General features: G+C 44.7%; 1 long non-coding RNA gene across 1 annotated transcript; it reads left to right on the top strand.

Annotated features, from left to right (window-relative positions):
- The first annotated feature begins 6,611 nt into the window (after positions 1-6,611).
- On the top strand, positions 6,612-9,210 carry LOC129691749 (uncharacterized). The gene is made up of 3 exons (XR_008722543.1): positions 6,612-6,627; positions 7,157-7,195; positions 9,170-9,210. It is a non-coding gene; the product is annotated as an uncharacterized LOC129691749 (long non-coding RNA).
- The last annotated feature ends 6,255 nt before the right edge of the window (positions 9,211-15,465 follow it).

The following is a 15,465-nucleotide window of genomic DNA, read 5'->3' as shown; positions in this document are numbered from 1 at the left end:
TGAAAGTACTCAAAACCAGAACCGCACCTGTACAGAACACGTTACACAAATGACACACTTTTAAAACAATTGTTTGTTAAAGTGCCTTGACAAGTATGTGTTGACTATAGGTGACACTGGTGTCATGATATTTTCATACATAAAGATGTATTTCAGTCATTTTCATCCTCCTGTTACCCCTCTTGTCAGCCCCCCCTTTCCCACAAATCCTGTCCTGCTTTCAATGCCTTTTTCCTCTTATGTGACCCAATGAGTTTCACTGGCGTTATTTAGAGGAGCCATTTACACGACCCTGTGTACCTCCCCAGGGTCTACACCACTGTAGAAAATGTTTCTCCCTCTCTCATCAACTCTTTTTGGTTTTTCGAGACAGGGTGTCTCTGTGTAACAGCCGTGGCTATCCTGGACTCACTTTTTAGACTAGGTTGGCCTCGAACTCACAGAGATCCGCCTGCCTCTGCCTCTAAGAGTGCTGGGATTAAAGGCATGTGCCACCATGCCTGGCCCTCATCAACTCTTCTGTGCGTGTAAATCCTCCTATGATGGGCTGCTGACAGGTCCAGTCTTGTAGAGAGCCTGTGCTGATAATATAATTGCTGTGAGTCCAACAGTGCCTCAGCCAAGTCCTGCCCACGAGCCCATGTTCCACACTGCTTCGCCATTTCCTCTGCTTCTTACAGTCTTCCTATCTCTTCCGTGATATCCCTTGGACCTTGGAAGGGGGCATAGATGTCCCACTCACGGTTGGACAGTCACTGCTAGCCTTTCTCATCACTCTGACCAGGTATGAGTCTCAAGGTGACTGCAAAGAGAAGCTTCTCTTCAGCTGGTGAAACAGCAGCTAAGTCTGATAACTGAGTTCCATCCCTGGGAGCCAGGTGAAGGTGGAAGGAAAAAATTGACTATTCAAAGTGTTTTTTTGTGACCTCTACTCATGTACGGTGGTTCCTAGACACACACACACACACACACACACACACACACACACACACACAGAGAGAGAGAGAGAGAGAGAGAGACAGAGAGACAGAGACAGAGACAGAGACAGAGAGAGAGAGAAAGTTCTGGTCCCTGGTCCCTAGGGAGGGAAAGGAGCTACACGCTGCATTCAATATTCAATGACTACTATAGTTTGGAATCTTAAATATGCCCCCCCCCAGCCATATGTTGACTTGATCCCAAGACTGTAGTATAAGCAGGTTGTAGAGCCTTTAAGAAGTGGGGCTTGCTGGAAGGAGATCCACACGCCAGCAGCTCCCCTTTCCCTTCTTTATTGACTTTCTGGTTGTCATCAGGTGAACAGTTTTCCTCTGTTCTGCAGTTGCCACAGCTCACAGCCATAGGGAACAAGTGACCATAGGCTGAAGGCTCTGAAAACGTGATGATTAAATCCATAATTTCTAGTATTTTGCTACAAGAACAGAGAGCTAACACAATGGCCAATGATCGATCAGTCATGTCTTTTAATAAATCTGCCACCAGCACCTCAGCAGGGTTTGAAGAGGCGAAGTGAAGGACACAGTCACCCTTCAGGAGGATAGCTCATCCCAAACCCGTAGAGCAGTGGTCCTCCATCTTCTTGATGCTGCGACCCTTTAATACAGCTCCTCATGTGTGGTGACCCCCCCAACCACTGCCATAGGGGCTCCTCACCTGGACTCCTTCCTCGTGTCCCCTCAGTTGGCTATTCACTTGCATATTGCACAATGAACTGCACAGTGTTAAGTAAAAATTGCAGGTCGTTGTGGACCAGGCTCCTGAGATACACTAACGTTCACTAGCCCAAAACTAAACTGGTGTCTGACTTCCCAAGAAATCAGGAGGAAGATAAGAGCTGGATTTCCCCACAGGCAGCTTCAGCTGCTGGGATAATGGTGCCCTTTTTGCTTTGAGCCTTATCCAAGATAGGTAATCTGAAGTGACCCAAATATTAATCATATTTGGGTCTTTCTAGTCTTGCATCTCTCAGCTTGATGCCTTGCCCGGAGAGCAGTCTGATACAAGAAATTTACTTTTGTTCTTTATTTTACCTATTTCAGATCTTTTAGCCTATAGGACAGTGGTTCTCAACCTGTGGGTCACCACACCTGGGGGCAAATGACTTGTACACATGGGTTAAAATGACCCTTTCAGAGGGTTGCCTAAAACCATCAGAAAACACAGATATTTACATTATGGCTTATAACAGTAGCAAAATTACAGTTATGAAGCAGCAACAAAAGTAGTTTTATGATTGGAGTCACCACAACATGAGGAACTGTATTAAAGGGTCGCAGCGTCAGGAAGGTTGAGAACTGCTGTTACATGATCGAGCCCCGCTGCTGAGCCTTATTAAAACACTTCTTCGGAATGAAGTGTTGCCTGATCCTAGGACTGAAAATTAACCTGCTGGGGCTGTAGCTCAGTCAGCAATTGTCTGGGATTCACAGAGCACTGGTTTTGACTCCTAGCACTTCAGAAAATCAGGCGTGGCTGTGTGCACTTGTGATTCCATTGTGTAGAGGTGGAGGTAGGAGACTGGAAGGTCAGGTTTATCCTGGCGAGGTGATTGATAGGCCCAATCTACAATTTTTGTCTCATTGAATGGCAATGTCAAACTGCATTCTAAATATTTCTGTTTATACCCATACATCCTTTCTTCCCTTAAGCTGCTTTTGGTTAGAGTTTTATCAAAGCAACAGAAAGGAAACAAGAATAGTGCATTGTTGAAGGAAAAGGAGACAGAGAAAGGGGAGCAGGAGTGAGGAGGGAATGAGGGAGGAGGAGGAGGAGGAGGAGGAGGAGGAGGAGAAATGAAGTTGGGGGGACACTGTAATGCACATTATATTGGGAATTTATCGTGTACTGTCTGAGCTCACTGAGAACCCAGCTCTGCACATGGGCCTATGCTCCCTGGCTGATTTCTGCTGGATGTTATGTGTGTCCAGGTAGAGGATGTTTTGCTAATTTTCTATATCATCTCTTCATGTATGTATGCATAAATCACTTAGATATCCATCCATATCTATCTATGTATCTATCAATCATCTATCTATCTATCTATCTATCTATCTATCTATCTATCTATCTATCTATAATTTACCTATTACTTACTCTTCATTCTTTTACTTAAAAAATAAGTTCACTCATTCAAAATCCCAAATATGATGATCATAGATCATTGTCTGGATCATTTGAAGAATTTCTTTTGTTTTGTTTTGTTTTTGCCTTTTGAGTTTTAGGGGTATTGGAGAAGGGAGAATAGGAGACAGATATAGTAAAAATGTATGAAATTCTCAAGGAATAGCGTGGGTTTTTTTTTATTTTTTAATGAAAGCACCTCTCTCAGCTAGGTGGTTGTGTATACCTTTAATCCCAGCACTTGGGAGGAAGGGGCAAGTAGATCTCTGTAAATTTAAGGTCAGCCTGTTCTACATAGTCAGTTTCAGGACAGCTGGAGCAACACAATGAGACCCTGTCTAGAAAAACAACAACAACAACAAAACAAAACCAAAAAAACTAATCAACTAAACCAAACTGAAAACCTAACACATTTTTTAAAAAGAAGAAAAGAAAAAGAAAAAAGAAAATGCCTCACTCACAAAGTTTTTGTCTCAGCTTGAGGCAAAAAATAAAAAAATAAAATACCCCCCCTCCTTTTTCAGAGATCACTTTTGTTTGGATGATTTTTAAAAAGAGGATGTGAAATTGGGGTCTAGAGGAAAGGGAGGGGGTGGAGGAGGTAGTGGGCGGATGCCATCCAAGGACATTGTATACATGCATAAAACTTTCAAATAATAAATAAAACAGTCCCAGCACTAATCATGCTGATTACCTGGCACGAGAGCCTTCAGAATCCAGGGCCCCAAAGCCCGTGATAAGTCTTTAGGTTCTAGGAAGGCTGGATATTTGTATAGAATTGCAATTGTACTAAGGGGCATGATGTAATGGGAATAGTGACGGAGGGGTGGGAATCCAGCCAGGCCTGTCTGTTCAGCTTCTTCTTGGCTTCTCTGTGTGACTTCCCTTTCTCCAGTGCACGGAACAGCATCTTCCTAAAAGAAAGGGTAGAACCTTGTGATCTACTACCACACAAGGTAGGCCAGAGAATTTCTTGGTGGCCAAGTCACTGAAGGTGAAGAACTTTGAATGACATGGGAGTCATGGGTGGCTTTGGGAGGAAAGGTTCTAGTTTCTGGAATTCATCTTGAAAAAGAAAGATATTTTCTTTATCTTGCCTTGGAGAAAAGGCATGGGGTAGGGGGCAAGAAAAATGAGGGAAGGAGGGCAGAGAGAGACTTGGTCTCAGATCTTTCCGTGTAACTTAGTTCAAAGTACCCAGCTTGCCAAAGTGTCATACTTAGGGGTTATTGTTTTCTCTAAAAATGGAGGCAGTTGTTCTTTCCCTGTGTGCTTGCGTGTGACCCAAAGGATGCCTGCATGGAGTGTATGTGTGTGTGTGTGTATGTGTGTCTGTAAGGATCAGCATTAGAAATGATGATTTTTTTTCCGTTATTATAGCTACCTTTGTTCAAGCTATTATATCCAATGCCTTTATCTATCTGGTAGTCCCTTCTCCTAAACTCTCTTCAACTCCAGTTGGAGAAGAAACTAGAGAAGTGTACAGGAAGGAGGCTAGTGGGCAGATAACAAGGTCAAAGCCAGTTACAGACAAAAGGCAAACCAGAAGCTACGGAAGGATGCCTTCATAGGCCCTAACACATTTAAAAGTCAGACCTTCCAAAATGGGTGCTGGAAAGAGAACGATAGTGACAGAAGTGAGCGGGTATGGACCACTGAACCCCATATTTTCCTGTAAACTGAGCCCCAGACTATAAAAGACATACAAACGTCTCTATGGCAGTGGTTTCTTAATCTATGGGTCAAGATCTAGTTGGGGGAGGGGTTGCCTAAGACCATCTGAAGACACAGATATTTACATTACAATTCGTAACACAATTACAGTTATGAAGTAGAAACAAAAGTAGCTTTGGGGGGGGGTCACCACAACATGAAGAGCTGTATTAAAGGGTCACAGCATCAGGAAGGTTGAGAAGCCCTGCTCCAGGGGATAGGAAGCTCCAGGTATTAGCAGAGAAGATGTGGCGGAGAAAATGGCACCCTGTTCTGTCCTTTCTGGACTGACTGGTAGGATGCCACTTTCCCTTCAGCATCTAGACCAGGGTGTAAGGTCCAAAAGCACAAGGCCACAGGACAGCTGGCTACAAAGGGCTGCCTGGTTTTCAAGAGGCTGTATACAACTATGTACAACGCAAGGTTACTTGGTTTCCGCTCCTTCAGGGCCATCTATTCTGTCCAATACAGAAATGTTCACTGCTCTCCCATTCTGTGTCAGGAGGGCCCTGAGGGAGAACAGGCCTGAGTTCTTGGTCCTCACTGGGGGTTTTCCCTGGCATTTAAAGATGCTGAGACCAGCCAGGTTGTGGTGGTGCACACCTTTAATCCCAGCTCTTCCAAGACAGAAGCAGGTGGGTCTCTGTGAGTTTAAGGCCATCCTGGTCTACAGAGTGAATTCCAGGACTGTCAAGGCTACACAGAGAAACCATGTTTAAAAACAAAAAACAAAAAAAACCCAACCGACCAAACAAACACAAAAGATGTTGATACCTGGGTCCCTCCCCAGGGGCGCTGGCTGAATTAATTCAAGATACATTCTAGGCATCAGGGCTTAAGGCATTCCACTCTGGGATCTGAGGTTAGAACTAGTGCTGCCTTGCTCACTCATGTTCTCTGAGGACCCTTTGCTAGGTGGCAGATGTATAGGGATGATTGCTCTCAGGAGCATTTCATCTCTTGATATTTGATTCCATTGTGATCCCCCAAATTGTGAACTGTAAATGTTGTTTCTTTGGTTTGGTTGAGCCTTATCGCACACCTTTAATCCAAGAGCTTTCTGTTTATCGTGAACAGGTGATTATGGTATGGTTCACTTAGCCCTAGCACACACCTTTAATCCAAAAGCTCTCTGTACACTGGGTCTAATAAATTAACCCTAGGTCAAGAGGTGGAGCTGGAAACCAGTTGACAGAGATTAAAGAATAGGAGGGACTTAGGTTGAGGGGTATTTTAGACAGTGTGGAGAAGAAAGGATGGTTAGCTCATGCTCTGGCTTTAGCTTAGGCTTCTGCTCCTCAGCTCCCTGGCTTTTTGGGCTTTGAGCTAGCAAGCCTTAGGCCTTGGTTTTTTTGGCCTTTTGTTCCTGGGGTGGCAGCTGAGCTAGTGAGCCTTTTGGGTTTTTTCCATCCAGATCTGAGCTGAGAAGGAAGGTCAGCTGGTTGCTTTCTCTGCCTCTCTGAGCCAGCAGGTTTTCACCCCGGCATCTGGCTCCTGAGATTTTCCTCATTGTTTATAACAACAGGGAGGGGTGGTTACTATAGAGTAAGGACAGAATCATGTCCTTCTCTCAGGTCAGCCTGAGAAGACTAATGGAGGGACTCTAGGTGCTGCTGCCTGGATGGAAACTAGCTACTGTATAGAACTGGTACCCTCCTGTTCACAGCGCTCAAACAGGAGCTCTGAGAGTGTTTCAACTCCGTATCTCCAGTCCTAAGCCTGATGTGGACTCAAGTTCATGAACATTTGCTTTCCCTGCCCTCTCTTCTCTGCCAAGCTGAGTTGCTATTCCAGGTACAACCTCCGATCAATTCTGCAAATATTATGGGAAATCTATTCTCTGATAAGCACCATACTAGGAACCTGGAGGCATGTGATAATTGTTCTGTTTATCAACATCATTCTTGGAATGTTAACACTGAACAAGTTATTGTTTCTCCAAAGTTCAGGCGCTCGGTTTGCAAAATGTGATCTTAACAAGGCCTGTGTGGAAAGACTGAAATGCCAGTGAGTCAAAACTGTTAGAATAGAGGTTCTCAACCTGTGGATCACAACCCCTTTGGGAGTTGAACAACCCTTTCACAGGGGTCTGCATATCAGATATTTACATTACGATTCATAACAGTAGCAAACTCACTGTTATGAAGTAGAAACAACAATAACTTTAAGGTTGGGGGTCAGCACAACATGAACTTTATTAGAGAGGTTGAGAACCACTGACTTAGAAGGATGCCGGGCCTGGTTAGGTGCTTAATAAATAATAGCCAAGATTGTTTTTAAAATTATTATTCACCCCAGTCTGAACATTTGTGTTCTCTTGCAGTTCACGACTCCCCAACAGAGGGACTTGGAGGTGATTAAGGTGAGATATTCATCTCCTCGTAGAGCAGTCCAAGGGAGCCTGTTTGCCCTTACTGTTGTGTGATGTCACAACTAGGAGGTGCTACCTCTGAAGTAGAGTGAGCCCTCAGCAGACGAGGAGTCTCACAGACACATTCATTCATCTTGTTTCCCCAGTGGCAGACTGTGAGCGATACATTTCTGTAGTTTCTAGACTACTCAGTGTAGAAGACTTTCTTTTCCAGCCCGAAAGGACTAAGGCATGATTATAATTCCTGCCACCACAGTAAACAAAACACCTGCAGCCTTCATGCTGATACTCTGATGGACAGAGGGACTGGGAAAACAAGCAGTTTGCATGGCATGGTACATATTAATCTATGTGGACCTGGATGCTGAGGCACCGTGGAAATATTTGGCTGTGGGGGCTGGCCAGGACTGGGAAGTGTGATAGTATGAGTGAGCATGGCCTCTGTAGGCTCACGTATTTGAATGCTTGGTTCCCAGTTGGTGGACTGTTGGGAAAGGTCAGAAGGTGTGGCTTGTTGGAGGAGGTGTGTCACGAGGGGTGGGCTTCGAGGTTTCAAAATCCCACACTAGGCCTAGTCTCTTCGTGAGTCTACTGCCTGTGGATCAGCACCATGCCTACCTGCCTGCCACCATGCTACCCACCATGATGATAAGGGACTAGTCCTCTAAAGCTGTAACCAAGCCCCCAGTTCAATGGTCTCCTCTATAAGTTGCCTTGATCATGATGTCTCTTCACAGCAACAGAACAGCAACTAAGACAAAGAAATAATGGCTTAGATGAGACCAAGAAATGTCTAATGCAATTATCAGATATGGGAGGAATTTGGAAGAGAGGCACAAACACTGTTTAGTTTAGGTGACAAAGGACCAGCCCTGGAGAGCAGAAAGGTGAAAAGGACAGAAAGACACAGGGCTGGGGTCATGGAAGCCATGAAACCGATTGTGGATTATTCTCTGACCCAGTGATACTATGCCTAATTCATAGGCAAGAATAATGGACATGTAAGTCCACAAAAAGACTTTTATATGAATACTCATACCTTTTTTTCATAATGGCTAACTACTAAAAACAAATATATGTTAACTAATAGAACCCATAAACAAATTATATGACATCCCAACCATCAAATTAAACCGTAAGCTATTCTAAAAAACACTATGCTAAATATAAACTATATAAAATGAATAAAAGACTGCATACTATACTATTCCATTTAAATAACATTTTGTAAGACAGATTAGACTTTCCTGGGAAATGGAGTATGTATGTGTATCACTGGGTCAGAGAATAAGTGTATCTTTATTGTGATAAGAAACTGCCAGGTGTTTTGTTTTTAGAAAGTTATGTAGAGTAGGTTGTTGCATAAAATAAAAAGGTCTAACAGATCTTATTATTAAATAGTCTATAATTATCATGGCGGTTTTACCTAACCCGCTATCATAATCAATAAAAGGCACAGACACCTGTTGTATTTTAGAACAAGCCTCATTTTACCTGGTGCTGGGCAGGTAGTTCTACCCCAACTATCTCGTTATCTCCCAGCCTCCATCCCATGCCATTTGCTTTAATCATTTCTATCTGAGCTACCTCCCATCCGTAATTCCATAAATACTTGTTTAATCTTCTCATCTGGGCTGCTCTCTCGCATCCCTGCTGATCCAGCCATGCGTTTCTCTCCAGCTAACCCACAGGGTCTTTCTCCTCCCTCCCTCTGGGATCTCTCTCTCTCTCCCACGTTCCTTCGGTCCGCAAAGCCTGTGAGCGTTGGCTCTGCCCCTTCCTTCTGCCCTGCCCATGTGCAGGCCTTTGATTTAGCCAATCGGGAAATACTTTCTCAAGCAAGGTTATAAATGTCATTTTGGGGTACATAAGTGTCAGCAAGCAGACCTCAGGGAGCAATATAGTTAACAATCAAATACAAAGCACCGGGCCATGCTGTTACAGTAGGTATTATTTCTTTCCTAGGTGAAGGTTGCGTTCCAGTTTCCTGATTAGGTGCTCTCCGGCTTATTTTGTGAGACAGGGTCTCTCACCATGATGGTCTGAATGGTAATGGCACCCATAGGCTTTGGACACTTGGTTGTAGTAATGTCTAGTGCAGTGGTGCAGACATTGGAAGATGTATGCCACTGGGGACGGTTTTGAGGGTTTGTAGCCTCACCCGTTTACTTTTGCTTTCTGTTTTGTGTTTACAGTTGAAGATGAGATTTCTTAGCTTCCTATTTGGGTCTTTTGATGACGTTTTTCCCCGACTCTGGAACTGGAACCCCTAAATAAATTCTTCCTTAAGTTACGGTGTTCATGGTGTTTTTTCACAGCAACAAAAAAGTAACTTTGCCGGCCCACGTGGCCAGCATGGTCCAGTGAGGCCTCTTTTCCTGCATCTCTCCTTTGCCCCAGTGCTGCCCTGTGGGTGCTGGCATACAGACTCAGGTGCTCAGGCTTGCCTGGCAACAACTGTCCTGAGTCACTGCCCTGCTCCTTACGCCATTCTTATCCTTGTCAATTCTGCAGCTGGAACCCACGGAGTACAATATAATTAATCTATTTGACAGTAAGTGCGTGGCCGGGAAAAGCTTGGGAGTTGTAGCACTGCAGAAGGCATTGTAGACTGCGGGCTTAAAATATTTTGTTGAGAATGACAAATTTTTTAATGGGAGGGAGGAAGAGAAAGAGTTGTTCAGAGGGACTTGTGATAAAAATTTTCCCAGAAAGTATTGGAAATGCCAAAGGAAAAGGCAGAATTTATGACCATGGTGTCTAGAGAGCTATTTGCAAAGATTTATTTTAATTTTGTGTGAGCGCATGTGTGTATGCGCGTGCACAGGAGCCCACTGAGGGCAAAAGAGGGTGTTAAATACCTCGGAGCTGGAGCTACAGGTAGCTGTGAGCCATCCTACATGGGTCCTGGGAGCCAAATTCTGAAGAGATGTGTATGCACTACGTGTATGTTTCACAAGGAACAAGACTTCAATGTTTGCCTCAGAATTTTTGGCATACAGATACTCACGTACTTCTTGTCTGGGAGCATATTAAACTAAAACAGGAAAGGTCTGGTTTCCTCCAAGAATATTCTTACAGGCCTAAGTCACAACACTTGGCTTCCTCAGCTGCTCCTGTAAAGACCTGGGTTCAGTCCCCAGCGCCTCCTGGGTGGCACACACCCATTTGTTACTCCAGAGGATCGGATCCATCATGTGACTCCTGTAGGCACTAGGCCTCATGCTGTTTACACACATACATGCGGATAAAACACTCATGCACATAAAATAAATAAGTCTTTAAAACGTTTGGGCTAGCACTCGCAATTTGAATGACCTATTTTAAGAGCAACTTTCTCTCCCACCTTCTTCCCCATGTAAAATGTTACCTTTGAACACACTACCGTTAGGAGACCAGTCTGCTGACAAGTACAGAACCACCTGATTAGTGAACGTTAGCTTCGTTTTGCTTACATGTGAGGCAGGTGTTTTTTGTTTTTTTCCCCCAACAATCATCAAAGGGTGGTTACAGAGACAGGTAGATAGACGATAATGTGTTGGTGGAGAGAGAGTGCAGCCATCATGTAAAGGACAGATAGGTGTTTTAAGACTACCTCTCCTTATGGTGAAGCAGGGGCTGTGTCACCTTACCACGCTAAGATATCAGAAAAGCCCACACTCATAAGTGGTCATTTGGCTTTCCTTTTGAGAAGACATGTGCAGCTTACCCTGCGGTGTGTGGAGGTGATAGCGGTTTGTGTGACCTGCTCTTTTGGCTCTGCCTCATGTTTTCAACTAAAGTTAGTCTCATCTGTGATTGGTTGATGTGGTTCGGTCGCTTCTCAGAATTCCATGACTAAACTAGGAACGGCATTTGTTGTTGATTGATACGCATTTCAGCATCACAGCAGACTTTGGTCTTTGTGAACGTGTCTGGAAAGTCAAATATATCTAGAGGCCTACGGGCTAATGACACCATCAACTGGAGGTTATGGAACAGAAGTTGGAGGTAATTCAAATGAGAAGAAAACTAGGCTGTGTGTGTGTCTTTGTGTGTGTGTCAGTGTCTCTGTGTATGAACTTACGTGCATGCCAGTTCAAGCGTGTGGAGCCGGAGGACAACCTCTGGTATCATTCCTTGAACACTGTCAATTTTGTCATGTTTTTAAATTTTTTATTTTATTTTTATTAATTACAGTTTATTCACTTTGTATCCCAACTGTAGCCCCCTATGCCATCCCCTCCCAATCCCACACTCCCTCTCTCTTCTTCTCCCATGCCCCTCCCCCAGTCCAATGATAGGGGAGGTCCTCCTCCCTTTCCATCTGACCCTAGCCTATCAGGTCTCATCAGGACTGGCTGCAATGTCCTCCTCTGTGGCCTGGTAAGGCCTGCAATGTCCTCAGGGGGAGCTGATCAAAGAGCCAGCCCATGAGTTCATGTCAGAGATGGTCCCTGTTCCTATTACTGGGGAACCCTCTTGGACACTGAGTTGCCATGGGCTACATCTGTGCAGGGGTTCTAGGTTATCTCCATGCATGGACCTTGTCTGGAGTATCAATCTCAGAAAAGACCCCTGTGCCCAGATTTTTTGGTTCTGTTGCTCTCCTTGTAGAGCTTCTATTCCTTCCAGGTCTTTCTATCTCCTCCTTCTTTCATAAGATTCCCTGCACTCTGCCCAAAGTTTGGCTATGAATCTCAGCATATGTTTTGATACCCTGCAGGCAGAGTCTTTCAGAGGCCCTCTGTGATAGGCTCCTGTCCTGTTTCCTGTTTTTTCCTTCTTCCAATGTCCGTCTGATTTGCCTTTCTGAATGAAGACTGAGCATCTTGCCCAGGGTCTTTTTTGATAAACTTCCTTAGGTGTACAGATTTTAGTATGACTATCCTACATTATATGTCTAATACTCACCTTATACCCATCAGAATGGCTAAGATCAAAAATTCAAGTGACAACACATGCTGGAGAGAATATGGCAAACCTTGTCATTTTGAGACAGGGATTCTCATGGGCATGGGGCTTGCCAGTTAGGCTAGTCTGGGTGGCCAGTGAGCTCCGAGGATGCCCTTGTCTTTGCCTCCCAGTACTGCAATTGCTGTGGGTGCTACCGTGCCTTTTTTTTTTTTTTTTTAAATGTGCTCTGAGGATCAGACCCAGGTTCTAGAGCTTACAAGGCAAACACTTTACTAACTGAACAACTTTTCCAGCCTGGGAAGGAGGAAGCTTAATAGCTCATTCAAGCCCTCTCCCACCTTTTCATGATACTAACGAGAAAAGAAAAGTTTGGAAAAAATTTCGTGAGATGGCTAAAACCCTTACTGGGTAAAACCCTTGCTGTATAAACTGACAAGCAGGGTTTGATCCCTGGAACCCACATAAAGGTGGAATGAGGGAGCTGACTCCTCTGACATCCAATCTCGCACCATGAAATGTGCACTGATGTCCCTTTAAACAACAACAAAACGAACTCTTAATATCTACTGAGGGTCTTGACCAAAGTCCCCTCTTCCGTGAAGCTGGCTGAGATCCTCCAACGTGGTTCAAATGATGCCGCCCAGGTGTCTGCAAAACTTCACCCCCTGTTGGAATTGTCCATAGAGGGAGCCCCTCGCACTGCCCTGACACCTTCTTAAGCAGTGAACCTAAGAGCCCGGGACACTGGAAGGGCTCACATGCGTTTGTGGATCAGGTGACCCTTGTTCATGCTCTTTATTAGATACTATTTTTAGGGTGTCTGACTCACAGGGTATTGAGGAAAAACTTCATGAAGGCCAGGTTCTTCTTGGTCACAGGCCCAAGAGTGAGGCGAATCAGAAGAGTCGGGCAAGAAGCACATCAAAGCATAAGATGAAAAAGTTAAAGGGACCCAAGCCAGAAAGAGGGTAATAAAAAGGTCTCAGTTTCCTTATTTAATGATGCATTTCATCCATTCTGGTTGTTCATTTTCCCATTTTGTGCATTCTGCTGGGTGCCTGCTATGGCCAGGGGCTGTTCAGAGTACTAGGGATATAGTAGTGAGATCACAGACCAATTTTCTACCTTAATGTTCCCATGGGGACAAAGACAGGCAACACAACTAATGAACAATGGTAATACCATTGTAATCGGCAAATGTATAGCTAACCAGGTAAAGCCAGAAAAAGAAAACATTGTCCACAGGACTAAAAAGTGGGGGAGAAGACCTTTCTGACCAAAGGCTGGAGTTCAATAATGCCTTACGGACACAGGCGAAGGAGCACTTCAGAAGGAACAGTGGCCCCAGGCTGAGTGTATTGAGAAAAAAAAGGAGACGAGAGGTTAGAACATAGTGGGGAGGAAAAGGAGATAAAAACTGTCTTGCACTGGTGAAAACGGCTTGATTGATGAGTGCACAGTACAGTCCTGTAACCGAGTCTCTGCATCGCTGAAGGCAACCTCCAGTTCTCAGAAGTGTATAAATAGAGCCATTCTGCACAGCCTGGTAATCAGCGTCCTCACCTGAGGCTAACAGGCCTGGGGATTCACAGTGAACCTTAAAGAGATTTTTTTTTAAAACAAGGTCTCATTAGATGATCCTAGCTAGCCCTGAACTGTAGAGCAGGTTGGCTTCAAACTCATGGAGATCTACCTGCCACTGTCCCCTGAGTGCTAGGATTGAAGGTTGTGCCCAGCAGAATTTTATTTTCTTTTTTTCAGAGACAATGTTAATTGTGGCCTGCACCCAAAAGCTTATAAGACTAGACTAGGCAGGAACAGAGAAGAATGAAATAAATCAGCCATGAGAACCCAGTCCCCCCCCCTTTTTTTTTGAGACACGGTTTCTCTGTGTAGCCTTGGCCATCCTGGACTTGCTTTGTAGAACAGGCTGGCCTTGAACTCACAGAGCTCCACCTGCCTCTGCCTCTGGAGTGCTGAGATTACAGGCATGTGTCTCCATGCCCAGTTGAGAACCCAATCTCTTAAACATAGAGAAGTACTTCACTTCCACTGACAAATATGCTTCCTCCTACTTGCCATGATACAATCAGTCCCTTAAAATATCTTTAAAATTACATTTATTTATTTTTGGGGGGGGGAGCATACACACACACACATACACACTTTTGGGTGTTGATCCTCTCTCCACTATGTGAGACTCAGGGATAGAACTCAGTTATCAGGCTCTCAGGCTCCATGACAAGTGCCTTCACCCACTGAGTTCTCTCACTGGTTTTATAGTCAATCTTTTGGGGCCTCTCTCTTATACGGCTAGACACTTAGGTATAGAGAATTATTTCTCCACTGTAAAATAAAACCACAAGGGTTTTCCACAAAAAGCAATTCATCTGGAGTGCTGGAGGTCACAGGATGGATGAGGATGGTCAATGGAGGGCCATGTCCTGACCAAAGAAGTCAGCCACTACCCTGCTTCTGCTGATCTTGTCTTGAGGAAATGGAACCTCACACTGACACTTGGGAGTTAATCTGGATATATGGGGGGGGGGGGAGAATGACATCTATGAGGTTTAATCTCTTCCTGTTTTTGAATGCTGGCACGCCAACCAACCAACCCACAGGCAGGTGCTTTGTGGTTTCTACATTTATGAGAATCTCTGAGAGAGCTACGATTTAAAAGTATCAACAGCCCCACCCATCAGCATACACTTTTATGGGGAAAATCTGAGGGCCTGGCCACCTGCAATGTTCTTGGGTCTCAGGAGTCTGGAGGACAGGTTGCTTCTCTCTGCCTCACTTCTCCTGAGTTCCGACCTTGACCCAGGGCTCTGATTCCAGTGACGCCATCCTCTTTCCCCTTCATGTCCACCAGTGAGCCCTGTCTTACGGGGCTGGTACAGGTAGGATGCTGTGAACAGGCCATGGTATTAAGAAGCCTCTGAGAAAAAAGTGGGAGATGCTTCTTAGCACAGAGATATCTCCTTCCTGCCTTTTCTCAGGACTCTACTCTGCTCCTGCTAAATCCCCTCCACACTCAGGCCAGCCACAGCATGAAGATGCCTTGGCTTACAGTTACAGAAACCCAAATCAACCCAGATCAGAGAAAAGTAAATCCATCTGCTCCCACACCCAAGATACCCAAGGGAGGTACAGCTTCGTACTGGTTGGATTCCAATGCTATGGAATCTTCCTCAGCCCCTCCAGCATTAACTTTCTTTTCCTGTTGTCTTCATTCTTTGATGTGGCCAGAAACAAGTTGACCTACTTGGTCATTATTGTTGTTTCTCCTGAAGCATTTCTACTCAGACAAGGATCTAGCTGCCTGAGGGGGTTGTGATACTAGACAAGGCCTTGTGTTCCAGGGC

The sequence above is a fragment of the Psammomys obesus genome, unplaced genomic scaffold (genome assembly GCF_907164565.1).
Source record: "Psammomys obesus unplaced genomic scaffold, mPsaObe1.curated_primary_1811, whole genome shotgun sequence".
In the NCBI taxonomy this organism is placed as follows: Eukaryota; Metazoa; Chordata; class Mammalia; order Rodentia; family Muridae; genus Psammomys; species Psammomys obesus.
The sequence above is the reverse complement of the archived record's forward strand: the minus strand, read 5'-3'. Positions and strand labels throughout refer to the sequence as shown.